Source organism: Oncorhynchus tshawytscha, linkage group LG19 (assembly GCF_018296145.1).
Source record: "Oncorhynchus tshawytscha isolate Ot180627B linkage group LG19, Otsh_v2.0, whole genome shotgun sequence".
Taxonomy (NCBI): domain Eukaryota; kingdom Metazoa; phylum Chordata; class Actinopteri; order Salmoniformes; family Salmonidae; genus Oncorhynchus; species Oncorhynchus tshawytscha.
In genome coordinates, this window is record NC_056447.1 from 24,463,630 (window position 1) to 24,477,914 (window position 14,285).

Genomic DNA, 14,285 nt, shown 5'->3' on the forward strand with positions numbered 1-14,285 from the left:
CAAACCAAAATATGAAGCGATCGAACGAGCAGCGGAAGAATTTAATGTGAATCATCACGTCAGGCTAATATTTTGGACCAGTGTAAATGTAAATCCTCTCTGTGATTATGTTGCTGGCTCTTTGACCTCAATTATTAGAAAGAATATTCTGGTTTGCCCATCTCTTTTACTCCTAGGCTATAACCCTGCTTTTCCTGTCCTATCAGGACCATTTAAACAGATATTTATGGCTGCCTAGTCTGGGTACCAGTCTTTTTAGCTAACATTCCACTCCTTGCCACTCCTGTCATTTGCCAAACATTGTTATTGCATGGTAGTTGTGAGGGTTATCGAATCAGGATCAAATCCTCTGATCTCCTCAATCAATCAATCAAATGTATTTATAAAGCTCTTTTTACATCAGCCGATGTCACAAAGAGCAATACAGAAACCCAGCCTAAACCCTCAGCGCAAGTAATGCCGATGTAGAAGCACTGTGGCTAGGAAAAACTCTCTAGAAAGGAGGGACCCTAGGAAGAAACCTAGAGAGGAACCAGGCTCTGAGGGGTGGTCAGTCCTTTTCTGGCTGTGCTGGGTGGAGATTATAAGAGTACATGGCCATTTAAGGCCAGATTGTTCTTCAAGATGTTCAAACGTTCATAGATGACCAGCAGGGTCAAATAATAATCACAGTGGTTATAGAGGGTGCAACATGTCAGAGAGAGAGAGAGAGAGAGAGAGAGAGAGAGAGAAAGAGGGAGGGAGGGAGAGGGTCGAAACAGCAGGTCTGGGACAAGGTAGCACGACCGGTGAACAGGTTAGGATTCCATAGCCGCAGGCAGAACAACAGAAACTGGAGCAGCAGCACGACCAGGTGGACTGGGGAAGGGGACAGCCAGGAGTCATCAGGCCATAGTCCTGATGCATGGTCTTAGGGCTCAGGTCCTCCGTGAGGGGTTTAGAGAGAGAGAGATATGTGAGATGTGAGAATTAGAGGGAGCATAACTAAGATCACACAGAACACCAGATAAGACAGCAGAATTAGACCAGATATGACAGACTGACCCTATCCCCCGGCACATAGACTATTGCAGCATAAATACTGGAGACTGAGACAGGGGGCATCGGGGACACTGTGGACACATCCAAAGTTGCCCCAGGACAGGGCCAAACAGGCAAAATATTATCCCACCCACTTAGCCAAAGCACAGCCCCCACACCACCAAAGGGATATCAACAGACCACTAACTAACTACCATGAGATAAGGCAGAGTATAGCCCACGAAGATCTCCCCCACCAAACGGGTCCGAGGAAGGAAGATCACGTCAGTGACTCAACCACTCAGGTCGAGTATAGCGAGATAAAAGGAAAAAGCCTGGCAAGACGTGATGCACTCCTCCCAGGGACGGCATGGGAGAGCGCGAGCAAGCCACTGACTCAGTCCCCGTAATAGGGTCAGAGGCAGAGAATCCCAAATCGGTGAGCTAGGTAGGAGCAAGTCCATGTAATGCTTTGTAGGTTCGCAGTAAAACCTTTAAATCAGACCTAGCTTTAGCAGGAAGCAAATGTAGAGAGGCTAGCCTGGAGTAATGTGATCACATTTTTGGGTTCTAGTCAAGTTTCTAGCAGCCAAATTTAGCACCAGTTGAAGTTTATTCAGTGCTTTATCCAGGTAGCATTGCAAACGTCTAATCTTGACATGACAAAAGCATGGATTATTTTATCTGCATACTTTTCGGATGAAACGTGTCAGATTTTTTGCAATTTTTACAAAGATGGAAAAAAGCAGCTTTTTAAATATTTTTTATGTTTTTCAAATGAGAGATCAGTGTCCAGAATAATGCAGAGGTCCTTCACAGTTTCATATGAGACGACTGTACAACTATCGAGATTCATTGTCAGATAAGCAGATATCTTTGTTTCTTGGGACTTAGAAGTAGCATCTCTGTTTTGGCCGAGTATAAAAGTAAAAAATGTGCCGCACCCCCTACAGCTGTGTGTCATTTGCATAGCAGTAAAAGCTGACAATGTGTTCCTGAATGACATCACCAAGAGGTAGCATACATAGTGAAAACAATAGTTGTCCTAGAACAGAACTTTGAGGAACACAAACTTACCATTGATTTGTCAGAGGACAAACCATCTGTAACGGATGTGAAACGCTAGCTTAGTTAGCGGTGGTGCGCGCTAAATAGTGTTTCAATCGGCGACGTCACTTGCTCTGAGACCTTGAAGTAGTGGTTCCCCTTGCTCTGCAAGGCTTTTGTGGAGCGATGGGTAACAATGCTTCGTGGGTGACTGTTGTTGATATGTGCAGAGGGTCCCAGGTTTGCGCCCGGGTATGGGCGGGGGGACGGTCTAAAATTATACTGTTACACATCCACAGAGAAGAACTAATATCTTTTCAACAGATAAGATCTAAACCAGGCAAGAACTTGTCCGCGTAGACCAAATGCGTTTTCCAATCTCTCCAATAAAATGTGGTGATTGATGGTGTTGAAAGTGGCATTAGGGTTTAAGAGCCCGAGGACAGACACAGAGACTTACCATTAAAAGGTCATTTACCACCTTCCCGAGTGCAGTCGCAGTACTATGACTGGGTCTAAAACCAAACAGTGTTTTGAATACATTATTTGTCTTCATGAAGGCAGTGAGTTGCTGAGCAACAGCTTTTTCAAAATATTTTGAGAGGAATGGGAGATTCGATAAAGATCGATAGTTTTTTACATTTTCTTGGTCAAGGTTTGGCTTTTTTAGGAGAGAGTTTATTACTGTCACTTTTAGTGAGTTTGGTATACATCCGGAGGATGGGGAGTCATTTATTATGTTCACCATATGAGGGCCAAGCACATGAAGTAGCTCTTTTGGTAGTTTTGTTGGAATAGGGTGCAGTACACTGCTGGAAGGTTTAGAGTCCATTACAATTTTTGTGAACGTGTCAAGAGATACAGGATTAAAAAGTGTGAGTGTCTCTTTTGATCCGAGGTCCTGGCAGTTCTGTGCAGATTCAAGACAACTGCGTTTTGGAGAAATATGCATATTCAAAGAAGAGTCTGTAATTTGTTTTCTAATGATTATGATATTTTAATGAATTCATCACTGCTGAAGTGAAGGCCATCCTCACTTGGGGAATGCTGCTTTTTACTTAGCTTTGGGACAGTATCAAAAATGCATTTGGGATTATTTTGATTATCCTCAATCAATCAGGTTTGAAAAGTAGGATGTTCGAGCAGCAGTGAGGACTCAATATTGCACGGTACTGTAATTCCAAGCCAGTCCAATTTGGTGGAGCACCATTTCAGTTCACATTTTCTAGAAACTTGCTTCAGGGCTCCTGTATTTTCTGCATACCAGGGAGCTAGTTTCTTGTGACCATTTTTTTAGCGGTGCGACATGCATCTAGGGAATTCCGCAAGGATGAGTTTAGATCCTCAATTAGTTGGTTAACTGATTTTTGTACTCTGACATCCTTGGGGAGCTGGAGGGAGTCTGGAAGGGCATCTATAAATCTTTGGGTTGTCCAAGTATTTAAAGCGCAGGTTTTGATAATCCTTTGTTGGGGTCTAAGCAAATAATTTGTTGCGATTGCAAACATAATAAGATGATGGTCCTATAGTCCAGGATTATGAGTAAAAACATTTAGATGCACAATAGCTATTCTACGGGACAAAACTAGATTAAGGGAGTGTTTGTGGCAATGTGTAGGTCCCGAGATATGTTGGACAAAACCCATTGAGTCGATGATGGCTCCAAAATTTTGGAGTAGGTCTGTGGACTTTTCTATGTGAATAATGAAGTCACCAAAAATGTGAATATTATCTACCATGACTACGAGGTCCGATAAGAATTCAGGAAACTCAAATGAGGAACACTGTACACGGCCCAGGAGGCCTGTAAAGAGTAGCTATACTGAACAAAAATATAAAAGCAACATGTAAAGTGTGTACATTTTCCATATAAACATAAAGCTTATTTCTCTCAAATGTTGTGCAGAAATGTGTTTACATCCCTGTTAGTGAGCATTTCTCCTTTGCCAAGATAATCCAACCACCTGGCAGGTGTGGCATATCAAGAAGCTGATTAAACAGCATTATCATTACACAGGTGCACCTTGTGCTAGGAACAATAAAAGGCCACTCAAAAATGTACAGTTTCACAGTGTCACACAACGCAATGCCACAGATGTCTCAAGTTTTGAGGGAGCGTGTAATTGGGATACTGCCTGCAGGTATGTCCACCAGAGCTGTTGCCAGAGAATGTAATGTTAATTTCTCTACCAACGCCATCTTAGACAATTTGGTAGTACGTCCAACCGGCCTCACAACCACATCCGGCTTGATCACCTCTAGGATCGTCTGAGACCAACCACCCAGGCAGCTGATGAAGCTGAGGAGTATTTCTGTCTGCAATAAAGCCCTTTTGTGGGAATAACTTATTCTGATTGGCTGGACCTGAGCCCCTCCCAGTCACGTGAAATCCATAGATTAGGGCCTAATGATTGATTTCAATTGACTGATTTCCTTATATGAACTGTAAATGTTTTGCAGATGACACAACAGTAGTAGGCTTTATTACCAACGATGATGAGACTACAGGGAGGAGGTGAGGGCTCTGGGAGTGTGGTGTCTGGAAAACAACCTCTCATTCAACATCAACAAAACAAAGGAGATGATCGTAGACTTCAGGAAACAGCAGAGGGAGCATGTCCCTATCCACATCGACGGGACCGCAGTGGAAAAGGTGGAAAGGATGAAGAGACAGACAGTGTGGTGAAGAAGGCGCAACAGCGTGTCTCTTCAACCTCAGGAGGCTGAAGAAATTTGGCTTGGCCCCTAAAACCCTCACAAACTTTTACAGATTCACAATTGAGAGCATCCTGTCAGGCTGTATCACCACCTGGTATGGCAACTGCACGCAGGGCTCTCCAGAGGGTGGTGCGGTCTGCCCAACGTATCACCGGGGGCATACTGCCTGCCCTCCAGGACACCTACAGCACCCAATGTCACAGGAAAAAGATAATCAAGTACATCACCCGAGCCACAGCCTGTTCACCCCGCTATCATCCAGAAGGCGAGATCAGTACATTTGCATCAAAACTGGGACAGAGAGACTGAAAAACAGCTTATATCTTAAGGCCATCAGACTGTTAAATAGCCAGCTTCCACCCGGTTACTCAACCCTGCAACTTAGAGGCTGCTGCCCTATATACAGTACCAGTCAAATGTTTGGGCACACCTACTCATTCAAGGGTTTTTCTTAATTTGACTATTTTCTACATTGTAGAATATCTATGAAATAACACATATGGAATCATGTAATAACCAAAAAAGTGTTAAACAAATCAAAATACATTTAATAGCTTCACCTGGAAGCTGGTTGAAGAAGTCCCCACGTATTCTGTGCACTTGTTGGCAGCATTTCCTTCACTCTGCGGTCCAACTCATCCCAATCCGTCCAATTGGGTTGAGGTAGGGTGATTGTGGAGGCCAGGTCATCTGATGCAGCACTCCGTCACGCTCCTTCTTGGTCAAATAGCCCTTACACAGCCTGGAGGTGTGTTGGGTCATTGTCTGGAGCTTTGCTAGGTCTTTCTTTGTTGCACTTGACCGTATTACCGGACAGTAATCAAAGTGGGACAATATCAAAGCCTGAACAACAAGTACAGTTGATATTGTGTCAAAAACGCTTAACGTCTTTTTATAACAGACATACCTCTCTCCATCTTCACAACAGCTTTGTCAATATGACTTAACAGTAAAATGACCAGGATTAGATCTTTCAAGCCTGTTCTAAACTACCACAACCACCCGGATACTGGAACACACAACACTCTTTAGAGGACAACCAGCTGCATTTTGGGGTGATGCATTTTTAGCAGGGGGTCGCCAAAATTGAAATAGAAACGCAACATTTATTTGTCAATCACTCATATCGATATCACGTTTAAATCAATAGAACAAGAGGGGGGGAGACAGGTTGCACGTCCTGTTAGAACTAACCTTACAACAACAACAAAAAACACGGAATATGGGAATAATATATACGTCACTGGTCAGAGGACAACTTAATATATATTTTGGATTATTGCATTTTGTTACATGTGGGTCGCCAATTTGAAAAGGTAAACTCAACACTATTTTGTTAATCACTCATATCGATATCAATTTTTACCCCCCTTTTTTCTCCCCAATTCCGTGGTGTCCAATTGTTAGTAGCTACTATCTTGTCTCATCGCTACAACTCCTGTACGGGCTCGGGAGAGACGAAGGTTGAAAGTCATGTGTCCTCCGATACACAACCCAACCAAGCCACACTGCTTCTTAACACAGCGCACATCCAACCCGGAAGCCAGCCGCACCAAAGTGTCAGAGGAAACATCGTGCACCAGGCAACCTTGGTTAACGTGCACTGCGCCCGGCCCGCCACAGGAGTCACTGGTGTGCGATGAGACAAGGATATCCATACCGGCCAATCCCTTCCTAACCCGGATGACGCTATGCCAATTGTGCGTCGCCCCACGGACTTCCCGGTCGCGGCCGGTTATGACAGAGCCTGGGCGCGAACCCAGAGTCTCTGGTGGCACGGCCCTTAACCACTGCGCCACCCGGGAGGCCGTGAATGTAAACATTATTAAAGTGACCAGTGTTACATAGGGCAGCAGTCTCTAAGGTGTATTGTTGAGTACGAGGGTAGTAGCCGACTATTAACTGACTAAAGCTCATGGCAGGGTACTGGGCGGAGGCCGGCTAGTGGTGACTATTTAACAGTCTGATGGCTTGAAGATAGAGCTGTTTTTCATTCCCTAGGTCCCAGTTTTGATGCACCTGTACTGTCTCCACCTTCTAAACTCAACAAAAAAAGAAACGTCCTCTCACTGTCATCTGTGTTTATTTTCAAGAAATCTAACATGGAAAAATATTTGTATGAACATTACAAGATTCAACAATTGAGACATAAACGGAACATGTTCCACAGACATACGACTAACAGAAATTGAATAGTGTGTCCTTGAACAAAGGGGGGATCAAAATCATCAAAAGTAACAATCAGTATCTGGTGTGGCCACCAGCTGCATTAAGTACTGCAGTGCATCTCCTCCTCATGGACTGCACCAGATTTGCCTGTTCTTGCTGTGAGATGTTACCCCACTCTTCCACCAAGGCACCTGCAAGGTCCTAGACAACAGGTCCCAGACGTGCTCAATGGGATTGAGATCCGGGCTCTTCGCTGGCCATGTGCAGAACACTGGCATTCCTGTCTTGCAGGAAATCACACACAGAACGAGCAGTATGGCTGGTGGCATTGTCATGCTGGGGGGTTATGTCAGGATGAGCCTGCAGGAAGGGTACCACATGAGGGAGGAGGATGTCTTCCCTGTAACGCACAGCGTTGAGATTGCCTGCAATGACAACAAGCTCAGTCCGATGACACTGTGACACACCGCCACAGACCATGACAGACCCTCCACCTCCAAATCTATCCCGCTCCAGAGTACAGGCCTCGGTGTAACGCTCATTCCTTCGACGAATCCGACTATCACCTATGGTGAGACAAAACCGCGACTCATCAGTGAAGAGTACTGATGAAGACGGTGGGTTTGTGCCCATAGGCGATGTTGTTGCCAGTGATGTCTGGTGAGGACCTTCCTTAAAACAGGCCTACAAGCCCTCAGTTCAGCCTCTCTCAGCCTATTGCGGACAGTCCGAGCACTGATGGGAGGATTGTGCGTTCCTGGTGTAACTCGGGAAGGTGTTGTTGCCATTCTGTACCTGTCCCGCAGGTGTGATATTCGGATGTACCAATCCTGTGCAGGTGTTCTTACACGTGGTCTGCCACTGCAAGGACGATCAGCTGTCCGTCCTGTCTCCCTGTAGCACTGTCTTAGGCGTCTCACAGTACGGACATTGCAATTTATTGCCCTGGCCACATCTGCAATCCTCATGCCTCCTTGCAGCATGCCTAAGGCACGTTCACGCAGATGAGTAGGGACCCTGGGCATCTTTCTTTTGGTGTATTTCAGAGTCAGTAGAAAGGCCTCTTTGGTGTCCTAAGTTTTCATAACTGTGACTGTAATTGCCTACCGTCTGTAAGCTGTTAGTGTCTTAACGACCGTTCCACAGATGCATGTTCATTAATTGTTTAGGGTCCATTGAACAAGCATTGGAAACTGTGTTTTAACCCTTTGCAATGAAGATCTGTGAAGTTATATGAATTTTTAGTAATTTTATCTTTTTTAATTATTTTTTATCTTTGAAAGACAGAGTCCTGAAAAAGGGATGTTTATTTTTTTGCTAAGTTTATATGGAACCTGAAAAGGTTCTCCTATGGGGACGGCCAAAGAACCCTTTTGGAACCCTTTTTTATGTTATGTTTGTTTGTGTTTGGATGTATTTATTGCTATATTGTCTTTGCCTTATTTCTTTAGTTATTTTTTCAGTTTAAACGTTTTTTTAAACTCTGTTTATAGGTGCTCTTTCTCTTCTTGTTTTTCTTTATGTATTTGTTTGCTTTATTACAAACTTCATTCTTCTTCCCCTTGTTGTCCTTACGTACTCTGAAAAAATACATCATTTTTTAAAGTGAAAGGTACAAATCCTTTAAAATGGCCATTTAGAAGCTGAAATCATGCTCTACTCCATCTATGGAAGGTGAAACCCTCTGAACTGAGATCCAGGGTCAGGTACCACACACACACACTGACACACACGCACACACACAGGCACACACACACACACACACTGACACAAGCGCACTCACATACATGCACACTCACACACAAAAACACACACACACACGCACGCACGCACACACACACACACATACACACACACAAAAACACACACACAGCGCTCTTGGTTGCTGTCTGGAGTGTGACCCTGGCTGACCCCTGGCTGTCCCTCCCCAGAGAGAGCAAATTTAATTTAAGTGAAATAGAATTAAAGCCCAAATTAGCCCTGCATATTCAGCATCCCTCCCTGTCCTGCACCCTGGTGACGAGGGCTCTGAGGGAGAGGGGAGGATGCACGCACATATGCTCACTCACACACACACAAACACACACACACACACGTGTACAGACACATGCATATTGTAGATGTATATTGCTGTGTGTCCTACATACAGTAGAGTGTATCCTCTTAGACATGGAAACACTTGCACACTATCCCTGTTTAATTTACATACTCATCTACATGTTTTTTCTCACATCCATGGACAAGCATAAAGTTTGTTAGACCCATAGATGCACTGTGTACTCACACAAACAGAAACGATTCACAGAAATACACCAGTACAAACACGTTGACGGTGTTGGCAGGAACCCGATCGTATTCTAAACCGCCTCTCATATTTTTGATAAAACAACTAATCTAGGGTGGTGCACAGCTCCATAAATCACTGATATCCACAGACAACCTCAGTGCTGTGTCTCAGGCAGCGTGGCTGTGCTGAGTGTAGGCTGTCTGAGTGAGACTGCAGTGCTGGAATACCTCACTGTGTGGTGTTCTTATGAAAGGTTTATTGGATTTCACAGTCCCTCGAGGGGAAACGCTTTAAATGTCTCCGCAATTATACCTCTAATAATGGCGAGGCGCTCTCGGGCAAAGCCTTGTCCTGACAGAGATGAGGAACTGGAAGTTACTCAGTCAATACAGGGGCTATTAATCTCTGTCACCTGGCTGTCAGGGTGGCCCGCGCACAACAACGCTGTCTCTTGACCTACGTAAGTCACCAGCCAGCAACGGGGACTTTTTTTAGTCAGCACGTCAACATTCATCAGTGTAAATCTTGTAACTGTGCGATGCGGCTGACAGGGAGAATTGTGCGGTTGGCGTTGGTGGCAGGTCCCAGAGGGAAGTTAGAGTGAAGAACACAATAATTGAGGTGATCACACTGTTCTGTTCCCTCATCTTCTGGATCAACAGGTAACTGCCAAAATAAAGGAAACATCAATATAAAGCGCCTTAATAGGCCATTGGGGCACCACGAGCTGCCAGAACAGCTTCAATGCGATAGATTCTACAAGTATCTTGACTCTATTGGAGGGATGCTACACCATTCTTCAACAATACAGTCCATAATGTGGTGTTTTGTTGATGGTGGTGGAAACCGCTGTCTCAGGCTCCACTCCAGAGTATCCCATAAGTGTTTAATTGGATTGAGATCTGGTGACCGAGACACACACACACTTTAAACCCCTTATGCTCTATCTCCTCTTTCAAAGTCATGGAGATCTCTTCTTCTAGCCATGGTAGCCAAAATAATGGGCACCTGGGAATTTTTATACATGGCCTTAAGCATGATGGGGTGTTAATTGTTTAATTAACTCAGGAACCACACTTGTGTGAAAACACCTGCTTTCAATATACTTTGTATCCCTCATTTACTAAAGTGTTTCCTTTATTCTGGCAGTTACCTGTATCTCTCTTTTCTTCACCACTCTCATGCTCAGCCTCTGACTCACTCACTCTTCTCCTCGTCTTCTAGCCACTTCATAGAATTTCTGTGTGTGTGTAAGCTTACAACAATCCTTCTTTATATTATTATGAAAATCTCTCAACGTCTCATTCCCTCGCAAATTCCTTTTCACACAGATGCAGAGCCGCCTTACAGTCACCATCTATCTCTTCTCTCGTCTCTCTTCTTCTTCTTGTATCTATATATATTTATTCTCTCTCTTCCTCTCTCTCTCTCTCCCTCTCTGGTGCTTGGATCCCTGATAGGTTCATCCTGTCTTTTTGTTATTTTTCTTTCTGGATCAAGTAATCATCCTGCCCTATCCATCTTTCTCTTTTCCTGACCTTCTGCCTCACCCTCCCTCCCTCCCTCTCTGTTTGATGAGGGGAATCTGATTTGAAATTGCCACACGCTGGGATGGCTCTTTCAAATGTCTGGGTCACACTGGGAACCATCTCTAAAGGCAGTGAAGAGCTGGCTGGAGCTGCAGAGGAGAGAACAGTGGAGAGCAGCGTTGATTGTGTCTTTCTTAAAACCCCACCTCCCTTTTCCTGTCCAGCTGTTCGATGGAGGTGCTACACTAGGTTCCCCCCATGCTGTGGACGTGCTGCTGGATTCCTACAGTGATTTGTATGAATAGAGTCTCATCACCTTGAAATTGTTCACTGTGTCTGTGGTAGTTTAGAGAGGATGGCGAGTAATGGCATTACAGGATTGAGTGTGTTTTCACAATTATATAACAAGTTGTTTCTTTGACCACAAATGAGGCCATGAAGAATATGAGGACAATGTGCACAACAACATTATAAACACTCACACTGTCACGACTTCCACCGAAGGTGGCTCCCCTGCCTGTCTGGGCGGCACTCGGCGGTCGTCGCCGCCGGTCTACTAGCTGCCACCGATCCCCTTTTCCTTTTCTGTTTGTTATGTCTTATTGGTTGTACCTGTTGCTTGTTTGAGTTTTGGTTCAGGACTATATTGACGAATACGCTGATTCGGTGTGCGAGTTCATTAGAACGTGCGTTGAAGATGTCGTTCCCATAGCAACGATTAAAACATTCCCTAACCAGAAACCGTGGATTGATGGCAGCATTCATGTGAAACTGAAAGCGCGAATCACTGCTTTTAATCAGGGCAAGGTGTCTGGTAACATGACCGAATACAAACAGTGCAGCTATTCCCTCCGCAAGGCTATCAAACAAGCTAAGCGTCAGTACAGAGACAAAGTAGAATCTCAATTCAACGGCTCAGACACAAGAGACATGTGGCAGGGTCTACAGTCAATCACGGACTACAGGAAGAAATCCAGCCCAGTCACGGACCAGGATGTCTTGCTCCCAGGCAGACTAAATAACTTTTTTGCCCGCTTTGAGGACAATACAGTGCCACTGACACGGCCTACAATGAAAACATGCGGTCTCTCCTTCACTGCAGCCGAGGTGAGTAAGACATTTAAACGTGTTAACCCTCGCAAGGCTGCAGGCCCAGACGGCATCCCCAGCCGCGCCCTCAGAGCATGCGCAGACCAGCTGGCCGGTGTGTTTACGGACATATTCAATCAATCCCTATACCAGTCTGCTGTTCCCACATGCTTCAAGAGGGCCACCATTGTTCCTGTTCCCAAGAAAGCTAAGGTAACTGAGCTAAACGACTACCGCCCCGTAGCACTCACATCCGTCATCATGAAGAGCTTTGAGAGACTAGTCAAGGACCATATCACCTCCACCCTACCTGACACCCTAGACCCACTCCAATTTGCTTACCGCCCAAATAGGTCCACAGACGATGCAATCTCAACCACACTGCACACTGCCCTAACCCATCTGGACAAGAGGAATACCTATGTGAGAATGCTGTTCATCGACTACAGCTCGGCATTCAACACCATAGTACCCTCCAAGCTCGTCATCAAGCTCGAGACCCTGGGTCTCGACCCCGCCCTGTGCAACTGGGTACTGGACTTCCTGACGGGCCGCCCCCAGGTGGTGAGGGTAGGCAACAACATCTCCTCCCCGCTGATCCTCAACACTGGGGCCCCACAAGGGTGCGTTCTGAGCCCTCTCCTGTACTCCCTGTTCACCCACAACTGCGTGGCCACGCACGCCTCCAACTCAATCATCAAGTTTGCGGACGACACAACAGTGGTAGGCTTGATTACCAACAACGACGAGACGGCCTACAGGGAGGAGGTGAGGGCCCTCGGAGTGTGGTGTCAGGAAAATAACCTCACACTCAACGTCAACAAAACTAAGGAGATGATTGTGGACTTCAGGAAACAGCAGAGGGAACACCCCCTATCCACATCGATGGAACAGTAGTGGAGAGGGTAGCAAGTTTTAAGTTCCTCGGCATACACATCACAGACAAACTGAATTGGTCCACCCACACAGACAGCATCGTGAAGAAGGCGCAGCAGCGCCTCTTCAACCTCAGGAGGCTGAAGAAATTCGGCTTGTCACCAAAAGCACTCACAAACTTCTACAGATGCACAATCGAGAGCATCCTGGCGGGCTGTATCACCGCCTGGTACGGCAACTGCTCCGCCCTCAACCGTAAGGCTCTCCAGAGGGTAGTGAGGTCTGCACAACACATCACCGGGGGCAAACTACCTGCCCTCCAGGACACCTACACCACCCGATGTTACAGGAAGGCCATAAAGATCATCAAGGACATCAACCACCCGAGCCACTGGCTGTTCACCCCGCTATCATCCAGAAGGCGAGGTCAGTACAGGTGCATCAAAGCTGGGACCGAGAGACTGAAAAACAGCTTTTATCTCAAGGCCATCAGACTGTTAAACAGCCACCACTAACATTGAGAGGCTGCTGCCAACACACTGACAATGACACTGACTCAACTCCAGCCACTTTAATAATGGGAATTGATGGGAAATGATGTAAATATATCACTAGCCACTTTAAACAATGCTACCTTATATAATGTTACTTACCCTACATTATTCATCTCATATGCATACGTATAGTCTATATCATCGACTGCATCCTTATGTAATACATGTATCACTAGCCACTTTAACTATGCCACTTTGTTTACATACTCATCTCATATGTATATACTGTACTCGATATCATCTACTGTATCTTGCCTATGCTGCTCTGTACCATCACTCATTCATATATCCTTATGTACATATTCTTTATCCCCTTACACTGTGTATAAGACAGTAGTTTTGGAATTGTTAGTTAGATTACTTGTTGGTTATTACTGCATTGTCGGAACTAGAAGCACAAGCATTTCGCTACACTCGCATTAACATCTGCTAACCATGTGTATGTGACAAATAAAATTTGATTTGATTTGATTTAAGCCTGTTAGGCCCGCCTGCTTTTGTTTCAGGACTATTTAAGCCTGTTAGACCCGCCTGCTTTTGTTTCATGACTATTTAAGCCTGTTAGACCCGCCTGCTTTTGTTTCATGACTATTTAAGCCTGTTAGGCCCGCCTGCTTTTGGTTCAGGACTATTTAAGCCTGTTAGGCCCGCCTGCTTTTGTTTCAGGACTATTTAAGCCTGTTAGGCCCGCCTGCTTTTGGTTCAGGACTATTTAAGCCTGTTAGGCCCGCCTGCTTTTGGTTCAGGACTATTTAAGCCTGTTAGGCCCGCCTGCTTTTGTGCAGTTTGTTTTCTGTTTTGTGTCTTCATCAGACAGAACTGTTTCGTTTTGTTCTACTTTGTTATTTTGTTTCAATGTTTGGGTTTAATAAATTATCATGAACACATACCACGCTGCGCTTTGGTCCACTCCTTCCTCATCAGACGAGGGTTACACACACATTCACAAACACACACACACACGTGCGCATGCAAGAAGCTCACCTCAGCAAGTTC